The sequence below is a fragment of the Lampetra fluviatilis genome, chromosome 62 (assembly GCF_964198595.1).
Source record: "Lampetra fluviatilis chromosome 62, kcLamFluv1.1, whole genome shotgun sequence".
NCBI lineage: Eukaryota > Metazoa > Chordata > Hyperoartia > Petromyzontiformes > Petromyzontidae > Lampetra > Lampetra fluviatilis.
This window is the reverse complement of record NC_136336.1, coordinates 7,955,529-7,975,565: the sequence shown is the minus strand read 5'-3', so window position 1 is coordinate 7,975,565 and position 20,037 is coordinate 7,955,529. Positions and strand designations below refer to the sequence as shown.

Genomic DNA, 20,037 nt, shown 5'->3' with positions numbered 1-20,037 from the left:
TGGCAATGGTGCACAAGCGCAAACTCGATTCAAGTATAGACTTATATAGAGACCCATAGATTTACATAGACTTACATAGAGACCCATAGATTAACAGAGACCCACAGACTTACATATGGATCAAGCGTCTTGCATAGTCTTACACGAGAGACTCGGACACTTGTGCAGAGACACATTTGACTTGCATAGAGGCCCAGAGACGTACATGAGGATCCACAGATGTGCATGGATTTACACAGAGCGCTAGAGATTGACGTAGAGACTCACATAATTATAGGTGAGTATTGTGGAGATATTTGATTCATGACAACAGTAATTTGCAGTCTTTATTAGTCTACTGCCGGACGAAGGCCTCCTAACACCACATCGCTCATACAGGCTGCTTAACAATACTTCACCATGCTGGCTACTGCTGTTGTCTGTGTACCTGGATATATCTATATATATATAAAATCGCAAGTCTGTCTGTCTGTCTGTGTGTCGCCGGACCATACGCAGTTTCATTGGACGAAATGTGAGGGATTTGCGAGACACGATTGGTCCGTTTGGTTTTCCACGGCGGTTGCCCCTGGCAACGGGTAGCGACGCATTCGCTGCGGGGTGGACGCCATTTTTAATTCCCGTAAAAAATATGCGCACGCATTACCACGCGACTCTGAGGTAAATTCATCAAAGTTTCACGTCCTCTTCACTCCCCCCCCCACCACAATGTGTGCAATTACTATTATAGGGTCGGTAGATTATAAAATTATAGCGATTAGACAGTATTATTGTAGCGCGGGGGGAGGGGGGGTAACGGCCCTGGTACCCAGCCTCAGCCGGGTGGGCAATCTAGGCGAGGCCGGAGGCTCTGCACGGTACTAGGCCTCGACACCCCACCACACTATAGGCCGTACATATTACTGCACAGCGGCCGAGGAGATCGTGCCTGGGGGGGGGGGCAGGGGTAGCAGCCCATCTGTGTATATATGTAAGGTTATTAAGAAATATATTTTTCACCCGGGCAACGCCGGGTACTTATGCTAGTATGAATATATACATATCTGAGACAATAGGGAAAAACCACTCTGTACATCAGGTGACCAAAATTAATCTCTCACAAAACCGGTACCAATTTTATCGACCCGATGAGGATGATTGGCAAAGTCGAACTCTCTGAATGGGGATTCAACACAAAAACCGTTGCGGTTACGAGTCAAATATAGACTAAGCAAAAAAACTACGCAATTGTTATGTTACCAGGTAAGGCACACTGAGCTATGTAGTGCTTTATCACGAGCGACCTGGCGATCACAAATGATAGCTCAACGAAGTGGCTAATCAAGTGGCTAATCAAGTGGGAATTGATAGTAGGAGGCAAATATTATAAACGCACTTTGATTCTAAATGTGGAGGGAAGACCCGGAGAAAAGTCCGGTCCATAGCGCAGCGCGATAACTGCTACACTGCCGCTCACCACACACACACACAAACGCACACCAACGCACACTATCACACATACACACTATCACACATACACACTATCACACATACACACTATCACACACATTAACACAACAAATACACTATCACACACAAACACACACTATCACAAACACACATACACACCAACACATATACACATTATCACACTATCACACACACAAACACACACACACGGCGCAGCAATCGTCGCCTCCCCTTGGAAGTCTGCTGCGAGCCGAGTCACCCTGTGCCGCACAGGGACAGCTGCCACTTGGAGGTCTTGGGGCAGGGAGTCGACAGCACGGACCTCTGCTGGGGGGAGTTCCAGACCACGTGGAAGAGCAGCGGGGATCGAGAGACTGAAATGTCCCAAAATTGTGGAACACCCCGGTGGGAAGAGGACACGTTTTTATTTTAAACCGACATGGCGCCATGGTGGACGCTGCCCTGGCGTGACGGTTCACACGCTGGACTTTGCCTACCCAGGGATTGTATCTCCCGTCGCGGCAGTGAAAACAACAGCGCAGATTTACGAAATAAATCCCCATCATCCCCCACGGCCCACAGAGCAGCACGGCGCAGGACACGGTAACTGGGCCCACGATACCGTAGACTTGTGTCGATGGACAGGTCAGCGGGAAGTGTGGGTACTCCCACCTCTACGAAGATGGATGTACTTTATGTTGAACTTCTTTCGCACCGTACAAAGCCAACCGTGCTAATCGGGGTGTGCGGGCTGCCTGGCGAGTGTGGAAGAGCGGACCAAGTTCCCGTCTAAGGGGGGCTGCCTCGGGCTCCCTCTAAGCCAGGGGGGGCCGGCAACCTGCGAGCCGGGAGCCGCGTGTGGCTCTTCAAGGACTGCTGCTGCGCGACTCGTTATCCACCAAGGGCCGCCGCCACCACCGTCTCGTATTCACCGCTCTTGAAATTTTGACCTTTTTTTTCTCACGGAATTCGAAAAAAAGTCTTCTCGTTATTTCGGTTGCCGACCCCCGCTCGAAGTGGAGGCACCATCCGCCAGCAAGTGGCGCGAGCCGGCAATTGCAGGGGCTGCGCCTCTACCGCGGTGTTTGTGTAACCCACCCCCTGCCAAATACGACAGACAGACAGACACAGACCGGGCGGGCGGTGCGGGTCGGCCCCGTGTCCACGCCGCCGTGTGTCGAGAGAGAGCACGGGGCTAACGGAGAGTCACGGAGAGTCACCGAGGGTCATTTGCGTACGCGCGACCATTCGCTTATTTACTTTCGATGGGGAAATCTGATAATTAATTTGCTCAATGAAGCATTCGGTGATTAGAGCGGGGTCGCGTGACGTGCGCCCGTGATGAATATGACAGCCGCAGCAGCAGCGGCAGCACTTCCTCGGGCAGAGATGGCGGTAGCCAGGGAGGAGAGGGTGGGCGCCACAGTGGCTAGGAGATGTCGACGACCTCTCCTGGTATACAGCAGGTTCGTGGGTTCGATCCCGACCCTGACGCCTGCTGCTGTCTATTCGGAGTTTGCGCGTCTCTCTCTCTCTCTGCGTGGTCACGTGGCTTTTTCTCCTGGTCCTCCGGTTTTTCCCTCCACATTTTAAATCGACTTCACGCATTTTAGAGTTTCGGCTGCGATATATTCCACACGAGAAGCCACTTTGTTGAGCGATCATCTGTGGCCAGGTCGCTTCTGAGAAATAGCTATATAGCTCAGTGGGCCTTACCTGGTAGAATAAAAAAAAATAGTTTAAAGTAGTTTAAATGGCTAAATAGGTAGCCCAAGGGACGGGATCGCGTCCGAGAGGACGTGGATAGAGGAGACGGAGCGGTCAAATTGGTCCGTTCCGCTCGGTCCTGGGTGGATTTTGTTGCTGCATCGCAAGCAGGGTCACGATGTGCCAGGTGGGGTTCGTCTTGGAGAGAGGCCGTCATCCAGCAGTGGATTGACCCTGGCTGCTGCAGATGATTATGGAGAGGGCGTGACGATGCATCGACTTCTGGATGAATATCGATACGTTGATTTAAAGTCGGTGAATGACAGTTGACGTCACCAAGAGATGGGACGCGACACGTCGAGACGGATACCATGAGGCATGGTCTCATTTGCGGCCACTGCGTCACCAATCAGTCACTCAATATGGAATCGATATCTAGCAGACGTGTGCATGCTTGTGCTCTGAGAGACTGGGGATCGAACTGGGGTCGCCGGGCTCCGAGCACGGCTCAACCCCCGTGATGATGACGCTTGGGTAGCCGAATGGGGTTCACGAGAGGTCACGAACTCCTCCTCGTGAGAGACCACCTCGATGCAGAAGATCCGTGGCTTTCATCGCCCGCCCTGAAGGTCATGGACCACTACCCCCGAAGCTCGTCATCCACACACGGACCATGGCAGCAGCAGCTGATGATGATGATGACGATGATAGTCGATGATGATGATTCACAGATGGGGGAATTAAAAACTCTCGGGGCAGCGTGCGGAGGAGACGGTGGTGACCACCCAGAACGGCACCACGGGGCGCGTAACGCGGACTCCGTGCCCCATTCACAAACACCGAGGAGTCATCACCACCACCATCACAGCAGCAGCAGCAGCAGCGATGATTCACCACTCCGCCACTCCTCACTGCACAATCATCCGGCTCGTGAACCACCTCGATTATCACGGTTGGCTACGTACGGTGCGAAAGAAGTTCCAACATACATGCCTAGAACAACAACATCAGCAGCAGCAGCCACACGGAGAATAACGCAGCGCGCGAACCACCGCGTCACCGCTCCCCCTACCGCACGCACACACGCGGAGGGTTACACAATTGACTCGACGAACAAGCGAAATAACGAATGAAGGAATGGAGGGATGAGTCGTCCCGTACGAACGAGCCCACGGTCAAATGTCCCCCCCCCCCCATCGTCCCTGTGTCCGTCACAAAATTCCTTCCAGCGAGGGAGCGCGAGGGAAAGGCGACGAGGGTGGTGGAGGCGGTGCGAGCTGTGGGGTGGTGGAGGCGAGCGGTGGGGTGGTGGAGGCGAGGCGAGCTGTGGGGTGGTGGAGGCGGTGCGAGCTGTGGGGTGTGGTCCACCCCAGAGTCTGCTGGGCGCGACGCGACCGCTCAGCGCCCGCAGCCCCCCCCCCGCGCCCTGCCCCCCCCCCCGCGCCCTGCCCCCCCCGCGCCCTGCCCCCCCCACGCCCTGCCCCCCCCACGCCCTGCCCCCCGCCCCCCCCACGCCCCGTGAGATCAGCTGCGCCGCCGCCGCCCCTCCAAGACGCCACCGCCCGACTGTCCCCCCCCCCCACATTTGGAATCCACATCACGCGTTTAGATGATTTGGCTGCTGTGAATTTCCACGCGATAAGCCACTTGAGCTCTGATTTGTGGCCAGGTCGCTTCCGAAAAACAAGTGAATACATTCAGTGGGCTTTACCTGGCAGGATAAAACAAAGTTTGGTTGTATTTTATATGTTTTAAAGTGATTTGTTTACCTTTCCTATACTTTGCACTCCGTGTGTTTTTGTATTGTTTGTTGTAACGTCCTGACCCTGTGCCCCTACTGGGACATTTGTTAATAAAAGAGCTTTATAGCTCATCGGATTTCTCCTCCACTATAAATAAACATTCTGTGATTCCGAGTGAGCCGTACAATGCCGCGCACGCTGCCAACGACTGGCGTCTCGTCACGTGTGGGGCCTTGCCTCGAAGGGTCAACGGAGTCCGCGTGGCTCCCCGGGGGTGCGTCATAATGCAATGGCTGACGTCATAATACAATGGATGACGTCATAATACAATGGATGACGTCACCAGGCCAGAAACGTCATTGTGTTTGTTTGCTAATGTCCGCTGGTAATATCGCACCCCGCTCCGCAGAGGGCAAAGTGGCGTCCGTGTTCTGTGCGGGGTTTTTTTTTCTCTCATTTCACACGGATGGGTCTCGAGGATGATATTAATAATGTCGATATTCTTTTGGTCTTTCGGTAAAGTCTCGTAGAAAGATTCAAAGGAAATAACAAAAAACGACGACGTTCGATCGCGACACGAGCGGTCGTCGTCAGGAGAAGGGGACGACGGCCGCTCGTGATGCGATCGAAACGTCGTCGTCGTTTTTTTGTCATTTTCTTTGAACCTGTCTACGTGACTTTACCGAAAGACCCAAAGAATATTAATTCCTGCAGTCACGAAGCTTTAAGTCGATAATGTCGATGATGAAAAGTGTTGTGATATCTAATCGAATGTTAAGTTTACATTGAACGCCTCCACTCACGGCGCTTGATCGAGCTTACAAAACGGTGACAGAATGAAATGATATCGCAAACACGCAAACTTCCACATCTCATTTTTATTCTACAAAATCATTAATTCTACCACGCATGTTCGGGAGATTCGTGCGATGTGGCGAGCGTGTGTGATTTAAGTTTTTAAAATTGCGGTTCCACATTTGCTGATGGTGGATGCTGATTGGGTGGTGGTGGATGCTGATTGGGTGGTGGATGCTGATTGGGTGGTGTGGATGCTGATTGGGTGGTGTGGATGCTGATTGGGTGATGGTGGATGCTGATTGGGTGGTGTGGATGCTGATTGGGTGATGGTGGATGCTGATTGGGTGATGTGGATGTTGATTGGGTGGTGTGGATGCTGATTGGGTGATGTGGATGTTGATTGGGTGATGGTGGATGCTGATTGGGTGGTGTGGATGCTGATTGGGTGATGGTGGATGCTGATTGGGTGATGTGGATGTTGATTGGGTGGTGGTGGATGCTGATTGGGTGGTGTGGATGCTGATTGGGTGATGGTGGATGCTGATTGGGTGATGTGGATGCTGATTGCGTGATGTGGATCCTGTTTGGGTAGTGGATGCTGATTGGGTGGTGGTGGATGCTGATTGGGTGATGTGGATCCTGTTTGGGTGGTGGATGCTGATTGGGTGGTGGTGGATGCTGATTGGGTGATGTGGATCCTGTTTGGGTGGTGGATGCTGATTGGGTGGTGGTGGATGCTGATTGGGTGGTGTGGATGCTGATTGGGTGATGTGGATGCTGATTGGGTGATGGTGGATGCTGATTGGGTGATGTGGATATTGATTGGGTGATGGTGGATGCTGATTGGGTGATGTGGATGCTGATTGGGTGGTGGTGGATGCTGATTGGGTGATGTGGATATTGATTGGGTGATGGTGGATGCTGATTGGGTGATGGTGGATGCTGATTGGGTGATGTGGATGCTGATTGGGTGATGGTGGATGCTGATTGGGTGATGGTGGATGCTGATATCGCAAACACACTGAACCGCGCTTCCAGTTACACGACTGGATATTTGTGAAACAGAGCTTTACAGCTCATAGGATTCCTCTCGTATAAATCCGTGTGCTGATTTCACTAAAACGACATCACTGCGAATCTAATAAATGCGTAACCAGACGCACGTGGGAACGCCGATCGCCAGTTATTGTCTGAGCAATCTCCACGTGGATCCATGATGGGGGGGGGGGGGTGACGACGGTGCCGCTCGTGACGCGGCGTTGCAGAGTATTCACCACGATGTGATGGTCGCCTTGGTGTGGCGAATAGCGCGAAGCGTTTAACTACAGAACCCGCCCGCACTCACTCGGACACTCACCCACTCACCTAGACAAACACACTCGCGCAAAAGTCGTCCGTGGAGAGAGTCGTCCGTGGACCCGCGCGCGGTCCACACGAGCGCCCGAGATGGGGGCTGCTTCGAGCCGAGAGCCCCATTCATTCGGCTCTCTTTGCAAACTCTGCACCTCGCCCGATGCCAAAGTGGCACGGTGATGTTGCTAACAGCCACGCACCTGTCCCATTCAAACACCTCTTTATCCGCATGAGAGCACGTTTAGTAATAATTATTATAATGGTACACTACGAGTAATAACCCATTGATGTATCCAGAAAAGCCTCGACGAATCTCAAGGGTTTTGTATTGTTGTTAATGAGGGCCCCGCTGCTACGTTCGGACGTTTCGCCAATTCCGCGGGCGAGTGTAGTAGTGTACTGCAGCGCGCTGTTGGTTGGGAGCCCCACCACGCGGGCCTGAAGGGTCGACGCGCATTTGAACAGATGCACAACTGGTGCTTGATAGGAACGCTGCAGCGAGTCCCGAAGCCTCACTGCAGCTTGAGTTTGAGAGGTCTGGTCACGTCCACCAAGCGATGATTTTCTTCTCGTGCGAGGAAACCAGAGAAGACCCACCACGTATGGGGGGAAGGGGGGTTACACTCGGATCTGCACACAGATTGGTCCAATAATCCATTGCAGTTGAAACAATTGGGCAAGTTTCTTAAATCTTCCCGTCTCTGTCCAGTCAGCGGTATAAATGGGCACTCCCCACAGCTCATCGGTCGGAGTAAATGTGGGTATGCCCATCTCTTCCAAGACGCCTGGTCTTCGTGGTAGTAGTCCAGGCTGAACGAAGGCGTCACGGTGGCTAGGAGATGTTAACCACCTCGCATGGTCTACAGGAGGTCGTGGGTTCGATCCCGACCCTCACGCCTGCTGCTGCTGTATATTTGGAGTCTGCGTCTATCTCTCTCCCCGTGGTCGCGTGGATTTTTCTCCGGGTCCTCCGGTGTTTCGCTCCACAATTAGAATCAACATCACCACTCTGTCTTCTCGACAGACCTGTTCTTCACCTGAGGACGGCTGCTTGCGTTGTGGCCGGAACGTCGTGAGAATAATTTTATTATGTTTTATTTTTATTATTTTATTATTTCCTATTCTACGTGACTTTACCGAAAGAACCAAGAAGATGAATCCCTGCAGTCACGAAAGCTTTAAATCGAAATTTAACATCACCACGCGTTCAGAGTTTTTGGCCGCTGTAAGTTCCCGCACGATGAGCCACCTCGTCGAGCGATCATCTGTGGGCAGGTCGCTTCTGAAGAGGAGCTCCGTAGCTCGGTGCGCCGTACCTGGTAAAACACACAACAGTTGCGTTTTAGGCCTCCTCCACAGCTTCTGCCCCACTTCTCACCGACCCTGCGATGTCATAATCCACTTCTTGTACCTGCTAATGATTACCCATTCCATCGCTCCATCTCCTCGGTGTGCATCCTCTCGAGGACGCGTTCCATTCCATGGCTGGGATGGCACCATGGGATGGCACCATGGGATGGCACCATGGGATGGCACCATGGGATGGCACCATGGGATGGCACCATGGGATGGCACCATGGGATGGCACCATGGGATGGCACCATGGGATGGCACCATGGGACGGCACCATGGGACGGCACGGGGAGACGGAAAAGGGGGGCAAGCGAGGGGGGCTCGGCTAACTCGCCCCCATCGCCACATCTGTCACTCAGATGCCGATCTTTGACGCCGCACAGATTATTTGGTGACGCCGCTGCTGCGTTGCAAGTGATGGTACACAAACGCAAATAACAACACAACAGCAACAACACTTTCGTAAATAACAACACCCGGGCCTAAACGGGAATGATATATATATAATGGGCGACGTTTCTGGCAATGACCCTTCCTGCTTTGAGAAGGGCCATCGCCCGAAACGTCTCCCGGTGTTAATGAATGTGTTGAGATTCTTGTCGTGCACAAATCATCCCCCCCCCCACCCCCGGTCAGCCCCGCCCGTTCCCCCCATCCGAAGCAATTTCAGTTTGCCAGCGAATTACGAATGCTGGAACGGGACATTGATATTTCATCAGCCACGGTCAAGCCACTGCTGAATGAAGGCCTCCCTCCCCCCAAGCCACCGCCGCCACCTCTGATGTAACAATCCATCCGGTCACGAACTGATTTCATAGCTCCGTCTCTCTTTGGCGGTCGTGCGATTCGGATGCGTTCCATTCCTTGGCCGTTCGAAAGCCGATGTTGGCCATCGATGAAGGGACTGCATGTGTCCGTCTACAATGTGACAACGCGCAGCTGGATTTGTTGGTCTTGGGGGCTGTTTGACCGTACTTCGCCACGCTGTCCAATGCGTGTTGATGAACAGGTTGTGGTGCAGCAAGGATGGTACCCAGAACCGGTTTAGATGTCACTCGTCACTGAGATCAGCTGTGGTAGAGAATCTATTTCTATTCTATTTTTATTTGACCAGGTAAGCTGTGTAGCTCTTTTTCAGAAGCAACCTGGCTATCAAAATTGATAGCTCATCGAAGTGGCTCATCATGTGGAAATTTATTGCAGCCAAATACTCGTAAGTGCTTGTTTCGGAATGTGGAGGGGAAAAAACCGGAGGACCCGGAGAAAAATCCTCACGAACACGGGGAGAGAGACATGCACACTATAAATATACAGGTGTCAGGGTCGGGATTGAAGGCACGACCTCCTGCATACCAGGCGAGGGAGTTAACATCTCGCCCTTCCAGCGCCCAGTCATGTAGCTGGGTTCACAGTGCAGTGCGCTAACCATTGCACAACCGCTCCCAAATATAATAAGAATGCCCCTTATTCGCTGAGTCTCAAGACTCTCTTTCAGCAGCATCCTGCCAAGTTGTCGCAGTCAGGGGGGCAATGTTGCTGCTGATGTGTGATCCGGATTGAGTAATTTGCAAATAATGATGCCGCATTGGGGATTTTTCGGCCAATACCAGTTACACTGTGGGTTTGTTTTAGATGTCCAAGCGTTTCTGTATAAACACCTCACCCACCCCGACTATTCAACTCATTCTGTAAGCCCGATCTCACCCACCCCGACTATTCAACTCATTTTGTAAGCCCGACCTCACCCACCCCGACTATTCAACTCATTATGTAAGCCCGACCTCACCCACCCCGACTATTCAACTCATTTTGTAAGCCCGACCTCACCCACCCAGACTATTCAACTCATTCTGTAAGCCCGACCTCACCCACCCAGACTATTCAACTCATTTTGTAAGCCCGACCTCACCCACCCAGACTATTCAACTCATTTTGTAAGCCCGACCTCACCCACCCAGACTATTCAACTCATTCTGTAAGCCCGACCTCACCCACCCAGACTATTCAACTCATTCTGTAAGCCCGACCTCACCCACCCCGACTATTCAACTCATTCTGTAAGCCCGACCTCACCCACCCAGACTATTCAACTAATTCTGTAAGCCCGACCTCACCCACCCAGACTATTCAACTCATTTTGTAAGCCCGACCTCACCCACCCAGACTATTCAACTCATTCTGTAAGCCCGACCTCACCCACCCAGACTATTCAACTCATTCTGTAAGCCCGACCTCACCCACCCAGACTATTCAACTCATTCTGTAAGCCCGACCTCACCCACCCAGACTATTCAACTCATTCTGTAAGCCCGACCTCACCCACCCAGACTATTCAACTCATTCTGTAAGCCCGACCTCACCCACCCCGACTATTCAACTCATTTTGTAAGCCCGACCTCACCCACCCAGACTATTCAACTCATTCTGTAAGCCCGACCTCACCCACCCAGACTATTCAACTCATTCTGTAAGCCCGACCTCACCCACCCAGACTATTCAACTCATTCTGTAAGCCCGACCTCACCCACCCCGACTATTCAACTCATTCTGTAAGCCCAGGTAAGGCCCCACCGAGCTGTGTAGCTCTTCTTTCCAGAAGCGACCCGCCCACAAATTACCGCTCAACGAAATGGCTGATACCATCGTGTGGAAATTGACAGCAGCCAAAGACTCTAAGCGCTTGACGTTGATTCTAAATGTGGATTTTTCGCCATGTCCAGAGAGGACACGCACACTCCAAATATACAGCAGGCGTCAGGGTCGTGTAGGGATCGAACCCACGACCTCCTGTATGTCAGACGAGCTCGTTAACATCTCGCCACCGTGGTGACATTTGCAATTAAACACGTACATTATGATAAAGCATTGATGATGAATATGATATCTCAATCAAAGTACGTCACAACGATCTATGTTGTGCTCCGTATCATGTGGGTGGACTAGGCCCCGCCCTGGGAACGTGTACATTCCCACCTAAGATGACCACTGCCCCGAGCTTATTCAACAAGAAGACGACGATGATGTCACTCGTCTTCGATTCATCATCATCAGCATCGTCCGCCAATGTCTGGCGCGGGGGGGGGTGCCTTTAGGGAGCGGTGGCGCAGTGGTTAGCGCACTGCGCGACGAACCCGGCGAACAGAGTTCGATTCCCGCCCACGTCCAACACCGGGGATGCTTATCTGAACCGGTCCTGGGCGTCGCCCTAGGTCGACTCGGCCTCAAATGAGTACCTGGTGCTATGTGTAAACATCGCTACTGGGGAGACAAAGGCGGCCGGGCGTAGTGCTTGCCACCCGCTCCATCGCGTGCTGTGCCGGCCTTCAGAGGTGCTCGCTAACGGCACTTGCCCCAACACGTCTGTTGGGGGAGGGGGGGGGCTTTGTTTGACCATACTTCACCACGCTGGTCAACACGGGTTGGTCAATCACTCGCCACTGATGTTAGCCGTGACCGGGGATTGAACTCAGATTTCACAGCTCACAGTTTGTGAAGCCATTGCATTACAGTCTACGTCCACTTCACACCACTCGCCATCAGCGACTAGCGTGGTGAAGTATGGTCAAACCGCCCCCCCCCTCGCCATGATCGTGGCACAGTGCGCGGGAGGCCTTGATCGAGCACAGCCAAGCCCTGCGTACTGCCTCGTCCCGGTACGATTGTCGACTGCTCGTGCCATTGCCCAGACGGGTGCTGTGCGCAGGGCTCGCCCACGGTGCGTGTGTGCATATGTCGCTGTGTGTCGGTGTGTGTGTGGCCTGTACGGGGAGCGGTGGCGCAGTGGTTAGCGCACTGCGCTGCGTTTCGCCGGCGAACCGAGTTCGATTCCCGCTCACGGCCAGTGACAGTGACGATTCTCTGCACCGGTCCTTTGGTCTCTCCCTACGTTGACTCGGCCTCAAATGAGTACCTGGTGCGGTGTGTAAACATCGCCACTTAGGAAGACAAAGGCGGCCGGGCGTGGTGTTGGCCACACACGCCCCTCGTGTTTCGAGCCGGTCTTCAGAGGTGCTCGCTAACAGCACTTCCTTCTACAAGCCTCTAAAGGCTATACGGGGGATCTTTGTCTTTGTGTGGGGAGCGGTGGTTAGCGTGTTGCGCTACGAACCCGGCGACCCGAGTTCGATTTCCGCTCAATGCCAACACAAATGACGATTATTTGAACCGGTTCTAGCCCTCCCCTAGGTCGACTCAGCCTGAAGAAATGTGTACCTGCTGCGGTGTGTAAATGTCGAGATAAAGGCGGCCAGGCTTGGTCCTGGCCACATCACTTCAAGGCCGTACGGATCTTAATAGGAGCTCGCTTACAAGTTACAACACTTGCCCTGACATTATGTTAAGGCTATACGGGGGATCTTTGTATTTTTACGTGTGGTTCACGCATTGAGCTTATACTATTGACTCGATGGGTTCGATTCCCAACCACGGCTAACACCAGTGGCAAGTGGTATCAGCATCCTTCACGGGCGTCTCCTAGGTATACTCGGCCTCAAATGAGAGCATGCTACAGTGTGTAAGCATCGGCAAAGGTTTGTGCTGGTGAATGTGATTGTCTGTGGATTGATGGGTGAGTGGAGCTCTTTCCTGGGCTAGATGATCGCATCCTGTCTGTGCATTGGTGGCTGTGTGATTCTTGCTCACGGCCAACACCAGTGACGATAATTTGAACTGGCCACTGGTCTCCCCTAGGTCGACTCGGCCTCAAACGAGTACCCGGTGTGGTGTGTAAACCACTAGGAAGACAAAGGCGGCCGCCCGTGGGGTTGGCCACCTCGTGTGCCTTGCCGACATTCATAGGTGCCAGTCGCTAACAGCACTTTCCCGAACAGTCTGTTCAGGCTATACGGAGGGACTTTGTCTTTGTGCTGGTGTATGTGATTGTGTCTGTGGATTGGTGTGTGTGTGTAAGTTTGTGCTGGTGTGTGTGTGATTGTGTCTGTGGATTGGTGGTTGAGTATATGTGCCCACCCTGGGCCTCTGCTAGGTCCACTCAGCCTCAAATAAATTCCTGGTGTCGCGTGTCAATATCAGCATTGGAGAGACAAAGGTGGTCAGACGTGGTGCTGGCCACCCACCCCCTCGTGTGCCGTGGCCGGCTTTCATCGGTGATCGTTCACAGAAACTTGCCCCTACAGTCGATCAATTCCATCCGGGGGATCTTTGTCTTTGGAGTGGTATAAATGTTCTGTCGTATTCACTTTAATAGGAACTCGCGAACAGCAATTGCCCCGATGGCACTTGCGCGTGTCTGTGTGTAGATGCGTTTGTGTCTGTGTCTGTAGGATGTAAGTGCACATTTTGTGAATGTGTCGGTGTTTGTGTGTGTGACTGCCTTGGTTTACAGTACTGTGTGTATCATCAGTACGTGTCTATGTACAGCACTTGCCTCTTAAGGCTACACGGGCGGGGGGCTATTTGTCTTTGCGTGATTGTGCGCATGCATCTGTATACGCGTCTGTCCGCCAGTCCGTGTGAGTGTATCAGTGTGCAGGTGTGTGTACATGTATCTGTGTGTGTATCTTGAGGCGTGTCTGTCTGCTGACTCTACGTCTACGTGTGTGTGTGCCGGTGTGTTTCTCGCCGTGTGCGTGTAACGGTGTCTGTGCCGGTGTGTTTGTACATGTGTGTGTCATGAGGATGTGTGTGTGTTCGTGTGTCTGCGATGTGTATATGTTGTATGTAAGTCTGTGTCTGTATAGGGGGTGGGGAGCGCGGTATGTATCCGCGTGTATGTGCACGAGTGTGTGCCCACGCCTGTCCTCCCGCGCCTCTCCGTGGATGCGTGTGTGTGTGCGCGTGCGTGTGTGTGTGCGCGTGTGCGTGTAAGAGCGTGAGTCCGTTCGTCCGTCCGCTCCTGCCCGTGTGTTCATCGGTTGCGCGCCTGCGTGTGTGTGTGCCAGTGTGTGTGTGTGTGTGCTAGTGTGTGTGTGCCAGTGTGTGTGTTAGTGTGTGTGTGCCCACGCCTGTGTCCTCCCCCCCGCCTGCTTGTGTGTGTGTCAAGAGCGTGAGTGGCCGAGTTCGTCCGTGTGTGCATCCGTCCGTACGTATCCCCCTCCTGTCCTGCCCGTCCGCTCGAGTGCGCGTGTGTGTGTGTGTGCCGGTGTGCGTGTGTATCCGTGTGTGTGTGTGTGTGTACCAGTGTGTGCGTGTGTGTGTGTGCCAGTGTGTGTTCGCGTGTAGAGGCTCGGAAAGCCCGTCTCGTATCCGCATAGCAACATGGCGCTGTGATAGCTGCTGCATTTGAACTACGCCTCACACTCTGCGGCAACGGAGTGAGTACAATGATGAGTCTCTCCCTCTCTCTCTTCTCCGGGTGATGCGAACCGGGCCGATCTGAATTACTCAGATAATAAATAACGCGATGCTTATTCTGTTCTTGCTGTTGTTGCTGCTGTTTTTGCTTTAAAAAAAGATGTATAATTGTGTGTGCGCGCGCGTGCCTGATGCGGGATGATGAGCATGGGGGGCAATATGTAGGAAACGTGTGTGGTTATGGGGGTGCGTGTTGGTGTGCTATCTCGAGCTGGGTGTGTGTGGTGTGTGTTCGTGCAATGTGTGTGTGCGTGTGTGCACCAACACACGCACGCACACCTTTTGCCGGTACACGTGAACGCACACCTTCATTGAATCCTTACCAAAGACAAACATCCCCCGTGTAGCCTTAACCGACTTTTTGGGGCAAGTGCTGTTAGCGAGCATCTATGAAGGCCGGGTCAGCCCACGAGGGGGTGGGTGGCCAGCACCACGCCCGGCCGCCTTTGTCTCCCCAGTGGCGATGTTTACGCACCGCACCAGGTGCTCATTTGATACTGAGTCGACCTAGGGCGAGGCCCAGGAGCGTTTCAGATCGTCACTGGCGAGCGGGATTCGAACTCGGGTCGCCGGGTTCGTAGCATAGCGCAGTGCGCTAACTGCTGCGCCACCGCTCCCCACATCCACACTCGCGTGCACAATCACCCACGGATAGACATGCGCTTGCACGGTGCCTTCTAGCGAACACACACACACACGCACACCTTAATTGAACCCATACGATACTCACCTTTATTCACCGATGATCGCACACAGTCAATGAACCCATGACGCACACACACACATCCTTGGTGCAAACACCCATTCATAGAGCGAAACATACACGGCACAACACACAGCCCCGCATAGAACCATCACACCTTCGATGACCCACCCCCCACATGCACATTTCTATAATTGTAACAAAGCAAAGACAAAGCTCCCCCGTCTAGCCTGAACAGCCGGTTGGGGCAAGTGCTGTTGGCGAGCATCTATGAAGGTCGGATCGGAACACATATACACACACATACACACACACACATACACACACATGCATACACATACACCTTCCACACACCACTTCATAGAACCCCTAACAGACGCACCGTCAATTACTTCTCAGCACACACACACGTTCATCACACACACACACGTTCATCACACACACACACACATTAATCACCCACACACACACATATTCATCACACACACATATACGTTCATCACACACACACATGTTCATCACACACACAGACACGTTTATCACACACACACATTCATCACACACACACGTTCATCACACACACACACGTTCATCACACACACACGTTCATCACACACATACACGTTCATCACACACACACACGTTCATCACACACACACACGTTCATCCCACACCTTCATCTCACACACATACACACACACACGTTCATCACACGCACACACATTCATCACGCACACACACACACACGTTCATCACACACACACACACGTTCATCACACACACACACACATTCATCACACACACGTTCATCACACACACGTTCATCACACACACACACGTTTATCACACCCACACACGTTCATCACACACACACGTTCATCACACACACACACGTTCATCACACACACACACGTTCATCACACACATTCATCACACACACACACATTCATCACACACACACACGTTCATCACACACACACGTTCATCACACACACACACGTTCATCACACACACACACACGTTCATCACACACACACATTCATCACACACACACACATTCATCACACACACGTTCATCACACACACACACATTCATCACGCACACACACACACGTTCATCACACACACGTTCATCACACACACACACATTCATCACACACACACACATTCATCACGCACACACACACACGTTCATCACACACACATATTGAACCGTTTACCTGCGAGCTGCTGCGGTCCCTTGCAGTGTCACGTGTCACAGGTGATCGCTCGTGACCGATTTACGTTTCATTTCACGGCATTCATGTGTGCGTGCGTGTGTCCGGGACCTCCCCATGGTCGACTCAGCCTTACAATGAGTACCTGGTCGCGGTGTGTAAGCATTTCCACTGGGGATACAAAGGCGGCCGGGCGTGGTGTTAACACCACCTACCCCTTCGTAGGCCGTGCTCGCCAGCAGCACTTGGCCCATTCGTTTGTGCAGGCTGTATGGGGGATCTTTGTCTTTGTGATTGCGCATATGGTTTTGGGTGTGAATGGGGAGTGGTGGCGCAGTGATTAGCGCACTGCGCTACGAAACCCGGCAAACATCACTTGATCGTGATATGAGAACTGGGCCTCTTCTCGATCGACTCGGCCTTAAATAAATACCGATTGCGGTGTGTGAAAGCTGAAAAAGGCGTTGGGGCATGTGCCGTGTCAGTACAGTACTCAGTACAGTACTCAGTACAGTACTCAGTATAGTACTCAGTACAGTACTCATAGGTGCTCGCTAACAGCTATTGCCCAGTTTTTTGCAGTCGATACGCGGATCTTTGTCTTGTGATTAGGAGTTTTAGGAAGGTGTTAACGGTCCTATAAAGGTGTGTGCGAAGGGCTATGTAACGGTGTGTGTTAATGGTTCTATAAAGGTCTGTGCAAGGGTTCTTTGACGGTGAGGGTTTTATGCCGGTGCGTGCAAGGTTCTATAAAGGTGTGCACGTGTGTAAGGGTTCGATATCGGTGTGCCTTCAGGGTTATATGAAGGTGTGTGTTCATGGTTCTATCGAGGTGTGTTTGTAAGTGTTCTATAGAGGTGTGCGTGCGCTCAAAGTTAATTGAAGGTGTGTGTGTTCAGGGCTCTGGATGTCTGTGAATGGTTCTATGAATGAGCGTGGGCTTCAGTATGCTCAGTCCACGTATTGGCCTTGTGATACCTCTTCGTGCTATGCTTAGGTATTGTCTTACATAGCGTATTTTGACAGAGTTTGCACTGCACGGTCAGTATATTGTTAAATATAGAAGGCAATGTAACCCATTAGTACATGATACATCACACACTGACCATCCAGAGTGACTGGGAAACATTACAATAATGTTCTAGAAGGGCTAGAGAGCTCAAATTCTGTACACATTTAGACTAGTCCGTGCTGATGTTCAGAGCGTAATTTCTCACTGAATATACGTTTTCGCTGGGTATACCAGAGTAGTAAGTATAGGCACCAGCTGTATAGCGAGAGGCATGGTGGACGCGTTAGGTGATTAGCTGCAGTCACAGGGAACATAAGTAAGCCAATATTTGAGATGGTGGGCCCCATTAATTACAACACAAGAGGCTGATTGGTTTCACGCACAGCCTCGAGTTCCAACATCACTGCTGCTACTGCTCTCCGAGTCCCGCGCCAGACACTTCACACGCAGAGTGCACGGAGCCGGCGACCTGAGTTCGATTCTCGGCCACGGCTAACACCAGTTGGCGAGCGATATCTGAACTACTAAGCCGCACTGTGGCGGATCGTGGCGAGGTACGGTCAAACAATACCCCGCGATCGGCACTGGCGTGGGGGTGTACATGAGTTTGTCACGTCCTTCAAGAAATAAAATATAACGACGTTTTAGGTATTAGCCTATGTATTGGCCTTCCAGCTCCATGTGTTCCAGCAGCATCTATTAAAGGAGGCAAACTCCAAATCGGGTTCGACTTGCCTTGAGTCTCACCAGCAAGGTGGGTGGTCTGTCAAGCACACGGCAGCTGGATTGCCCACTCTTACTGAACACGCACGGATCGGACATCACAATGACAATACAGTAAAATGTGCTTGGGCAGTACGAACGCGTCGTGGCAAGACGAGAAGGGGATGTAGTTGATGGCCGAGACTGGTGGCGGAGTGGCAGTCAAAGGAGCGAACGCGTTCGCCAGAGGGCCCTCGCCGCTGAGATGCAGCGGACGAGTTGAGGTGGACGGATGGATGGGGGTCGCGTGGGCGGCAGCACCGACCTACGAGATTGCAATGGCGTAGGGAGTTCTCTTCATACAGCAGTGGATAGACAATGGCTGAAGAAGATGATGGGCAATAATTTTCCGTTAAATGCATGGGGGAGGGGGACAGTTTATTTACTCATGCGAATTCTGCTGAGGTAGCGTACGACCGTTATTCTACACGATGTTGTTGAACGTTACTCCATTTTACAGGCCTGAGAGTGAGTCTGTGGGTTTGGCGTGATGAGTTAAAATGTGTTGCTTTTCAGCGTTATAAAATATGCATGTCAGTGTGTGTGTGTGTTATGGCAATTGCCTGTGTGCGTTAAATATGGTATCCCAGCGTGTGTTAAATATGGTATCCGCGTCTTACAGTGTCTACCTGTGTGTGTGTATTATAGGGTATACCTATTGTGTTAGAGGATGTGTGTGTATGTGATAGGCTGCCATGCGTGGTGCTGACCACCCATCCCCTCGTGTGCCGTCCTGGCATTTGTAGGTGCTCGCTAACAGCACTTGCCCCAACAGTCTATTCAGGCTAAATGGGTGATCTTTGTCTTTGTGTGTGATAGCATACACACGTGTGTTAGCATGTACACGTGTGTTAGCATGTACACGTGTGTTAGCATGTACACGCGTGAGAGAGGTTTCATGGGAACGAGCCAGACGAGTTGGAGGAGGTGGATTGTGCTCCCTCTCAGAGGTGAGAGCTTCATGGTGGAAGATCTGGAATTAAGGGTGATGGTGATGACGCTGTGTGTGACGCTGTGTGTTGTGACGCTGTATATCACACGTATGCATGTGTGTCACATGTATGTGTATCACGTATGCATGATACACATGTATACATATATAACAGGCAACGGTTCGGGCAATGGCCCTTCTGCATAGCACATGTGTACAGACTCATTACAAAATCAAGCTCCACCTTGGACTCACCCCTGCCTGACTCTCCCGTCTCATCCCCAATCCCCTCCCCCCCATTCCCCGTGGATTCTATTTCCGCCATCCAGGGCCTCCTGTTCCCACCTCCAGTTGACAGTGTTGACGCTCAGTAGGAGGTCGTTCCTTCTCCTCTGATGTTCCTATCGTTTGGGACCCGTCCCCCCCTTTGTCTACCTCTCATGTACTGTGTAGTTATTTACACTCCTGTCGTGGTTTGTACTGTTTGTTGTTGTAACGTTTTGATCCGTCCCGACTGGACATCTGTGAAAACTAGTTTTATAGCTCATCGGATTCCTCCAGTATAAATAAATATACTGATGTTGTCCAACATCCCCCGTGTTCTAGTTCTCCGCCAATGACCCACTACCTCTCTTCGTCGTCGTCATCATCATACCGTGCCCACTGTCCCATCCCTCTCACGGGATATTATTTCTTTC

The 20,037-nt window shown here is 52.0% G+C and overlaps 1 protein-coding gene across 9 annotated transcripts in view; it reads left to right on the top strand.

Annotated features, from left to right (window-relative positions):
* Window positions 1–20,037, top strand: part of LOC144951454 (sodium channel protein type 2 subunit alpha-like) — a 90,318-nt gene that overhangs the window by 7,915 nt on the left and 62,366 nt on the right. For 4 of the 9 annotated variants that reach the window (XM_078881729.1, XM_078881732.1, XM_078881733.1 and 1 more), the window contains exon 2: window positions 14,566–14,674. The exons of 2 other annotated variants lie outside the window; for them this stretch is intronic. The gene's annotated coding sequence lies outside the window, so the exon portion shown is untranslated. Of the gene's footprint in view, window positions 1–14,190; window positions 14,443–14,541; window positions 14,675–20,037 lie in introns of those variants that run through there. 3 more of the 9 variants (XM_078881728.1, XM_078881726.1, XM_078881731.1) reach the window with 3 other exon arrangements.